This window comes from Pinus tabuliformis, chromosome 6 (genome assembly GCF_031772625.1).
Source record: "Pinus tabuliformis cultivar Carrire ecotype Pingquan chromosome 6, CPIR1, whole genome shotgun sequence".
In the NCBI taxonomy this organism is placed as follows: domain Eukaryota; kingdom Viridiplantae; phylum Streptophyta; class Pinopsida; order Pinales; family Pinaceae; genus Pinus; species Pinus tabuliformis.
Window position 1 is genome coordinate 980,974,342 of NC_142292.1, and position 9,070 is coordinate 980,983,411.

A 9,070-nucleotide genomic window follows, 5' to 3' on the forward strand; every position below is an offset into this window, starting at 1 on the left:
TTGGTGTTTAATATTAGTCTGCATAGTCTATATCATTTTCCCACAATTAATCATCATTTTCATCCTAGTTTATCACTTGACATTCTCATCAATTACAAGTATTCTCAACTTCCAATTTAGACACTTTTAAATCTACCAATTTTGCATCTACTTGCAAAGTTATCCAATTCCCATCATACAAATATTCATGCAGTTATTACTTCTATAACCCAATGTTACCATAATTTCATTATCGCCTTTATTAAAAAAAAAATTGTGCATGCTATAGGGAGCATAAAAAAATGTCATCATTCCTTGGCTTCTTCTTAACATATGGAATTTCTTAATGACATGAATTGCGTATTATAACTTTTTGATCTAACCACTAGGATGCCTACAAACTCTAACAAAAGATATTGAAAGAATTGTTTACAACTTTTGACCAATACAAAAAAAAGAAAGAAAAAAAACGCAACCATAACTATCATTATACACAAATTGGACAAGAAAATAATCTTCACCAAGTCAAGAACTTGCATCCACTACAACTTAAACCACATTTCACCAATTTCATTATTAATGATTCTTATGAGATTTATGTATAACTTGATCTTTTTTTCTTTTCTTTTTTGTTTTTACCATATCCATATAAAGTGTATTCAAATTCTGAAATAATACTTATTTGTAACCATATTGAATATCGTAATTTCACTACTAAAATATAATACATTATGGAATTTGACAAAATATTATGATTAATAACAAAATGCATGATTGGATTTTAAAACAAATCATTCAAAAATCACTTAGTTTAGAAAATATGGCTACTATTAAATTCCCTAGCATTAAATATATATATATATATATATATATATATATATATATATATATATATATATATATATATATATATATATAATATAAACCATAATTAAAATATTATAATTTCTTATTAACTTATAATTCAAGTTCACCATATATATATATATAAAGTTATATATTGAATAAATCAGCGTTCTCAAAGGAGAATCAAAATAATAAGAGCCGTCAATAACTCATTGTTGTTTGTCATTTATTAAAGAAGATTTTATTTATTTATTGTGCAAGTTTGTTAATGGAAAAGAATTCAAATTTATAACGGGATGAAATGTAAGTATTTATATGCCACTTCTCCCAGTTATATTGGAATTGATTTTAAGTTGTATCAAATGTACATAAGTTCTATGTCTAACATTGATATTACAATCAATCCTAATATAATTTTATGATGATACTCATCCTTTCATTGTTGCCGCTAACCTGCGTATGGTCCTTGTATAGTTTAAGGAATACCTTCATACTCATACTCCTATTTTTATACATTCTAATTCATCAGCGTCATTTTAAACACCTAATTTGGAATATGAACAGTGTGCACAAATTGCAGATTTGACATTATAAGTTGGTTTAAAAAATTAATAAATCGAATTTGAAGGAATAAAAATGTAATCTCACTCAGGCAGAATTTTCATTATTTAAAGTTGTTGTCCAATGTTGGCAACCTGCTTAATAAATCGAAATTAGAAAATCTAGTTTACAGTCTATTATCTCTTCATCGATCTCCCAATTTGAGAAAGTTACAGGACTACAAGAGAGATGGGATAGAACCAGATGAACTGATGGGATAGAACCAAATGAACTGGTTTAATTATAGAGATTGATTTTTTTTTTTTTTTTAAGAGCCTGACATTAAAACAGCACTTCAAATCCCTTTTATGTGAAATGGTATATATATATATACTTGGTCTATGTTTTTTTTTTAATGTATGAATAGATAGAAGAATGGAAACAAAATGTAACATCTTCCTTTGCCAAATTTGCCCTGTGAAAAAGAAAATTAAAGCAGGCATGTCAAGATTCTTTCAGTTGTCAGAACACTAAAATATTCAATGAGTAATCTAGGAGATTGCCTTGATTGTTGCAAGAGGAACACCTTAAATCAATAGAGGATAAGGAAGAACCAATATTGATATCAATAATCTTACATCATGTGCTTTCAAATTTAATTAATTAAAAAATCTGCTAATTTAAAAATAAAATAAAACAAAATAAATGTTTTTTTTTTTTTTTTTTTGGTTTGTAAACGGTTTGAAGACTGGCTGGCTGTGTCCAATTATCGATTTGAAGCCAAAAATACAGGCGTTACTAAATCAAAGGCCCTGGGTTTAAATATCTGATGATTTCCATATAAAAATAAACTAAATCAACGCCCCTAGGTTTAAATATTTGATGATTTCCAGAGTGATTGCATCATGCATGTGTCCAATTATATGGATTTCAAGCAAAAGTTACATGTATGAACTGTATTAATATAAAAATTAATTCAGCATGACCTTTAATTATTGGATTGTTTCCATATAATGGAATTATGCATGTACTTGCTTGCAAAATGAGGAAAACGCAGTCATCCCGACCCTTCGATTATCTGAACAGAATCCCCGGGGCGAATTTGGCAGAAATTGTAAGCATATGAATCTGCCCTAGATTTAACAACTGTACTGCAATGGAAATCGAGCATAAAGTAGATGACAATCATGTTTTTTTTTCCACTCTTTTACCAACAATCACCATGCAAACGCTATCTCTTGTAATCAGGGGATATCTGCAGGTCGAGCCGAGGCCTATGATTGGAGAGGGGAACTAACAACAATGAAATTTGTTTCCATTTGAACGAGCATGGGTCATACTCAGAAATATCGACGAGTAATACTCATGCTCTTATATATATGGGTTATGCAATGTAATACGGTCCTAATAACTTGAAAAAAATACTCGCCCTTAATTTATGTTTAGCCATAAAACCCATAATGTAGAGATTTCTTATAAGAATACAAAAAAAAAATCGTTTTGGATGAGTGCATGCATGCGGTAGTAATGATCTCCGTCACATATTGAATAACGCCATACAATCTGAATGGTGCGGGAGTAATGATCTCCATCATATATTCAATAACGCCATACAGTCCGAATGCCTCACCTCCTCTGCCTCACCACAGGTGTTGGAAGCCAAGATAAATTTCATAATGAATATAAGATTGCCTATTTCATTTATGAAATCACATAAGCTATGTGGGTGTAAGCCTGAGTATAAATTTTTCTCCCTCGTATAAAATCAATGTTTACTTACAAACAATCACGTGTACTATCCATTTCTTCATTAATTTTTATCTTAAATGTTTTTTTTTTACAGATTCTGAAAACCCATAGAGTCGAAGTCGCGGAGAAAGGTAAAAGGAGTTGAACAACCCAAAAGAATCCCAAAAAATAAATTTTTTCGAAGATGCCCATAGGCCCTAAGGGTTGAGCCAAAGCTCTGATACCATATGTAACAGTCCAAAAAATAAATATCTAATTTAACATTAATTTAAATGAGAGTGGCACTTACCTAGCCCAATAAACATGTAATTAATTAACTAAATGCAAATTGAATGAATAGTGCTTACCTGTTTACCTGTGGTCGAAGTAGGCTTACCGCAACAAGGTTTTGGGGACGACTCTCCACCCAACCGCAGGCTCAATTGTGCAACGTCTTGCTACAACTGGCCACCCCCGAGCCCTCAATCAACGTACTACTGCCAGTGACTCCTATGTCTTAGTATACCATTCTCCCAAGAGAATGAAAGACAAAATCTCTGAAAGATGGAATGCAGGAATCCCTCTCATCTTCCTCGCCATCTATTAAATAGAACAAACATTGGAAGAGGAACCACATGCACACACTCCATGTGTCTCATGCAACTTTCTTTTGATTTCTTTCTTTTTGGTAGTTTCCTTTTCTTGTTTTATTTCCTTCTTTTTGATCGTTTCCTTTTCTTGTTTTATTTCCTTCTTTTTGATAGTTTCCTTATTCTTATCTAGAGCTTTAGTATGGTTATTACTATTTATTTATAATTTATTTATTATTATAATTTATAATTTGTTTATTTATTTATTTTCTTTGTATATATTTTTAATCTTATTTATTATTTAATCATTTATGATTTATTATTTTTATTATTATTAAGTGATTTATTTATTATTATTTATAATTTATATTATTAATTATTATTTTTGTATTATTTATTATTTTTATTTATTATTAAGGGGAGGGATATTACATTGGGAATGCCACCAATAATTATCTAGAACTCCCTCATATTAAGAATGTGGTCTCTAACACTTTCCTCTAACATTCCTAGAGTCCATCTCACCTTACCTAATTCCACCAAGAAGAACAAATCATTATGCACAAATCACCCTTGTGCTTTGTATGATAAATATGGACATTACTCTCATCACTGTCCCCATCTCAAATATTTTCACGATATACTTCAAGTGCTTCGTGAGTTAGATGTCGCTTGTAGTGATTCCACTTCTCCTCTACCAGCGAGTTCTGGCCCCACTATTTTGCTAGAATAGGAGGTTTCCCAACCCACCATTATGATTCCATCTCTTGATCTCGAGATGACAGATATTTCCGCCCCTATTCTCTACCTGTCATCATCCATGGGACCAATATATTGGGACTCCCTTGGAGTTTCCTATTGTGATTCTATCGAACCCTCTTCGAAAAACACTTCAGCCTCAACATCAATAGATGTCACATCTACTAGTCATCCTTCCAACCCTCCTAGAGATGCGCATGTGAACCACGTCTCCAAATTGTATATTTTTATCAATAGTTTATGAGATGAGTTTTATTTGGAGTAGGAGGCTGAGGAATTGCGTGGCCAAAAGTAGCCGGAATGTGGCAAATTTTTTCCAAAAAATCTTGTAAAGGTACTATTTGAATTATGTTTTTGATGGTGGAAATAGATTTAGCACTATCAAAAAAATCTAAAACACCTAAAATTTTGAATTTAATAACTGTAACTTCGATTTACAAAAATACCTACCGAATTTTTTCAAAATATGACCAGAGTTTCCATAACTTTCAAGCAAAAAAACAATATCATTAAACTATGATGTTTTATTTTAAACATCATTTTAAAATGAATTAACTAATTTTTTTTTATATATATTAAAAATCATAATTATATAATATATACCATTAAAAGAAAGAAAAAATAAAATATATATATGTAGATTTTTCTTTTTTAATAATTATAAGAACTATGTTATCGATCGTATTGTAATTTCATATCATTTAATATTAACTTGAATGGTCGAAAAATAATATTATAACTTCCACCCCAACTTTAATTAATATTTATAATATATTACTTTATTATTTGATAATTAATAAATTTGATAAACTACCTATAATTTCTTTCTTATTTGTAAACTTTAAAATATAATACATTATATTTAAAAAAATTATAATTTTACAATAAGGAAAACCCCAAATAAACATATTAGTTAACCAATTAACTATATAAATAATTTAAGGTAAAATTCATATTTTATCCAAACAAAAAGTTAACATAAGGTCCATATCATTGGGGAGTACATGCAATTTCATAGCGCCGTGTCTTCAACTCCACATTTTATGTTTTTAGGTACAATAGTACATGCAATTTTTGGCCAATATTTTCAAAAGCTCATTAAATATTATTTCTACATTGTCGCCAAAAAGCTGACACATGTCACCTAATCATAACCTATCATAATACGGGGTCCTTTTCAATGTTAATTTTATTAAATTAATTTACTATTATTTTTTTATTTTTATTTTTTGTGATTTTTTTGGTTTTTATTATAATCTATAAAATTAGAGATATTTAAATTGGCAATATCATTTAAGAATCACATTCAACCTCGTTCACACTAAATTAGATTTTGTGAGTGATTTAGTGACATTTAAATGGGTAAAAGTTAAAATCACTTAATAATGGCACTTGCCCTTGGCCATAGTAATTCTTAACAAAGTTTTTTGTTTTGTTACTCCTTTGACTATCGTAAATTTTGAATTCTGATCATTTTACATAATAAAATCTATATAATCTAATTTTATAAACAAAATCAAACCATTTTCTCAAAAATGTTAATTTATTAAATTATTTTTAAATGATAATAAATAATTTAATTTTAAATTATGATTATATTTATTATCGTAAATTTTGAACTCTGATCATTTTACATAATAAAATCCATATAATCTAATTTTATAAACAAAATCAAACCATTTTCTCTATAGATGTTAATTTATTTAAATTATGATTATATTTATTGTTATTTATTTATTTACTTTAAATTAGGTACATATTATATTATTTGAGCAAAATAAAATATACATTATATTTTATGTTCAGTGATCTGTTATTGAGAAAGTGAGACTAATAACTTAATAATATCGTTTTAGTTTATTTATACTCTTTGTAATGTTTAACGAAATTGAAGGGATAATATAACTTTAAATTATTAAATAGTTTGTAATATATAATCATTCTTGTAATGTCTATGAAGTCAATTAAACTACTACTATTGTATTTAAATAAAAAGTGAAGAGAATTTATTTATGTCAAAAGAGGATCGACTTGAATGGTTTCAAGCATACCCCCTGTCACGCCTCTATTCTGGTGGTAGACTTTCAAACACATATAGGCAGGTGCGGCATTGCTACTTGATTTCTTTTAACCAATACTCTCAAGTTCGAACTATGCCTAACATTCAATAATTAGAATATTTTTCAACTTCACTAACCATTCATCATTCTTTTACACAACGGAAACATTCATCTTCATCATCATTCATATAAAATACAATAGTACAATATTTCTTCAAAGGGAGGGGCAACTACTGGATTAGAGCTTGCCCAACAATATACAAATATATAATTTTTACAAGTTTATACAATGATCAGCCTTTACAAGGCAACCCCAAAATTACCTTGGCAACACTGCCAAACTTCACTTTCCAACTCGATTGTCGTTTAACCTTGCCCCAAGCTATCGTTTAGCATTGCCCCAAGCTATCGTTCAGCCTTGCCCCAGGTTATCGCTCAGGCTCGCTTTGGTCTATTGTTCAGGATGGCCCCCTCTATCGTGCAGCCTCGCCCTTGCCAGCTCGTATTGCAGTTCACGTAGCACGGCCCACCGTGTGTTCGCCTGTTGTGTTACACCACCCAACTCGTGGGCAAGGGCGCTCGCACCTTCGTGCAGCCCACACGCAACTCGGGTCTGGCTCGCCCAACCTTGCCACGCCCAATACTCCACTCGCCTAATCGTTTACCAACTGTCCACCCAACTATTCAAACACTACCCGACTGCAATCCTCTGTTCAAACTTCGGGCAGGTGCACCCACGATAGCTCGCCCTACAGTAGTCTGTGCGATTCGCCCAGGAAGCCTCGCCCCCGGTTCACCCGTCGCCTTGCTATTCGATTTCCTACTTTCGCCTAGTGCTTCAACCCTCCAAGTCGCCTGCACCTCGGCCTGTGCTATGCTCATCCTTCGTTGCTCGTCAAGTTCGCTTGGTATGCTTGGAATGTGACTTGCGTTCTTTCTTATCCTTCCTCCTCCATGCGTCCACCTTTATATATGGTTCCACCATGAATACCATATAACTCGGCCACCAAAACACGTCATTTCGCCCCTCTCCAAGTCGGCTCGCCCCAACTATGGGTCGGCTCCACCCAATCGTTCAGTTTTTTGCTTCTCATATCAACTCATCCAACACTTAATCATTTTTCGACTTTCTCGATTTTTTGACCCCAGTGCTAGCTCGTCACAACTCACCCTCTTATTGCACTTTGTTGCACATGACTCGTGCCTTTGTCGTTTTCGTCGCATGTGACTTGGGCATGTTTAACCGACCACCTGACTCATCGCACCACGACTTGTCGCCTTTAACAAGAAGTCATGTCACCCGGCTCGTCACACATCGCCAACTCGTGGGCATGACATACTCCCCCACTCTAAACGGTTGTCGTCCTCGACAACATCATCCCAGAAACCTCCATCGCCAAGACTATAAGTCCACACAAATATGTGTATGGGTATCCAGATGTGCCCACCTCTGACCTGCCTCGTGCCATCAATATGCCAAACTCTACAAGAAAATCATGTGCTAGTACCCCTCATGTCGGTGACTAGTTGGGTAGCTAATCCAACCATACATCGCCTCCATAAGAACGCATGCCCCTACATCATCATGACTCATCACTGCACACTGCTGTCAATCATGTCCATCTCACCCCAGATGTCTGCTCAAACTGTTGGAGACTCACTGCCATGAGCAGCTAACAATGAGCCTCATCCTCATGATAGTCTAAGAAGATGGGGAGGAAGTGGAGCTTGAAGGCTCTCCTTCTTCCTCACATATCAACTCAATCCATCTATCAAGATCTTCCACCTCTAATCTCTGCAAGTATGCTTCCCGACTCTCCATTTGATCATCCGGTCTAGCATCCTCATCCTTCTCCATTGCCTCTAGTCTGCTTGATATATCCAAGATGCTATGAGACAACATTCTAATCACCTGTGACTGCTCCATAAGTTTTTCCTTTGTATAAGACAACCTCTTATAGACTTCCTCATCTCGCTTGACTTCCTCCACATTCATCGTTGTCAACTTACATTCGGTTGTCATAGCCCCTATGGTTGGTATACCAATGGGTACTTCCTCACGCCCGTCATAAATGTACAACTTCTTCATGTGTGGAACTATCATAACTTCAAATTGCTTCATAAATTCCATGCCTAGTACAACTTCATAGTCATCTATCCACACCATTGTGAAATCGACCTTCCCCATCCATTCACCTAGTGTCACATCGACCTTCTCAGCCACACCAATCACAGAATCAGGTGGAGAATTCACCGCTTTCAATTGTGCTTGAACTGGTATAAATTTTAGCCCAATCTTCCTCGCAGTATCTTCACTCATGAAGTTATGAGTTGCACCACTATCCACCATAGTGAGAATAGTGCCTTTCCCAATCTTCATCTCCACATATTCCAACTGGTTCCTTTCGAGATCTCTTCATGAGATTGCTTCCGTAGCCACTGCAGCTCCCAAAATCTGCATAACTCCAACGAAAGTTTCTTCTTTCTTCTTCTTCGCATCGAATTGTGCCATCGCTGCCACTTTCAGTCTTGAAGGAAAATTCTTCACCGTATGTGGTTCTTCACATA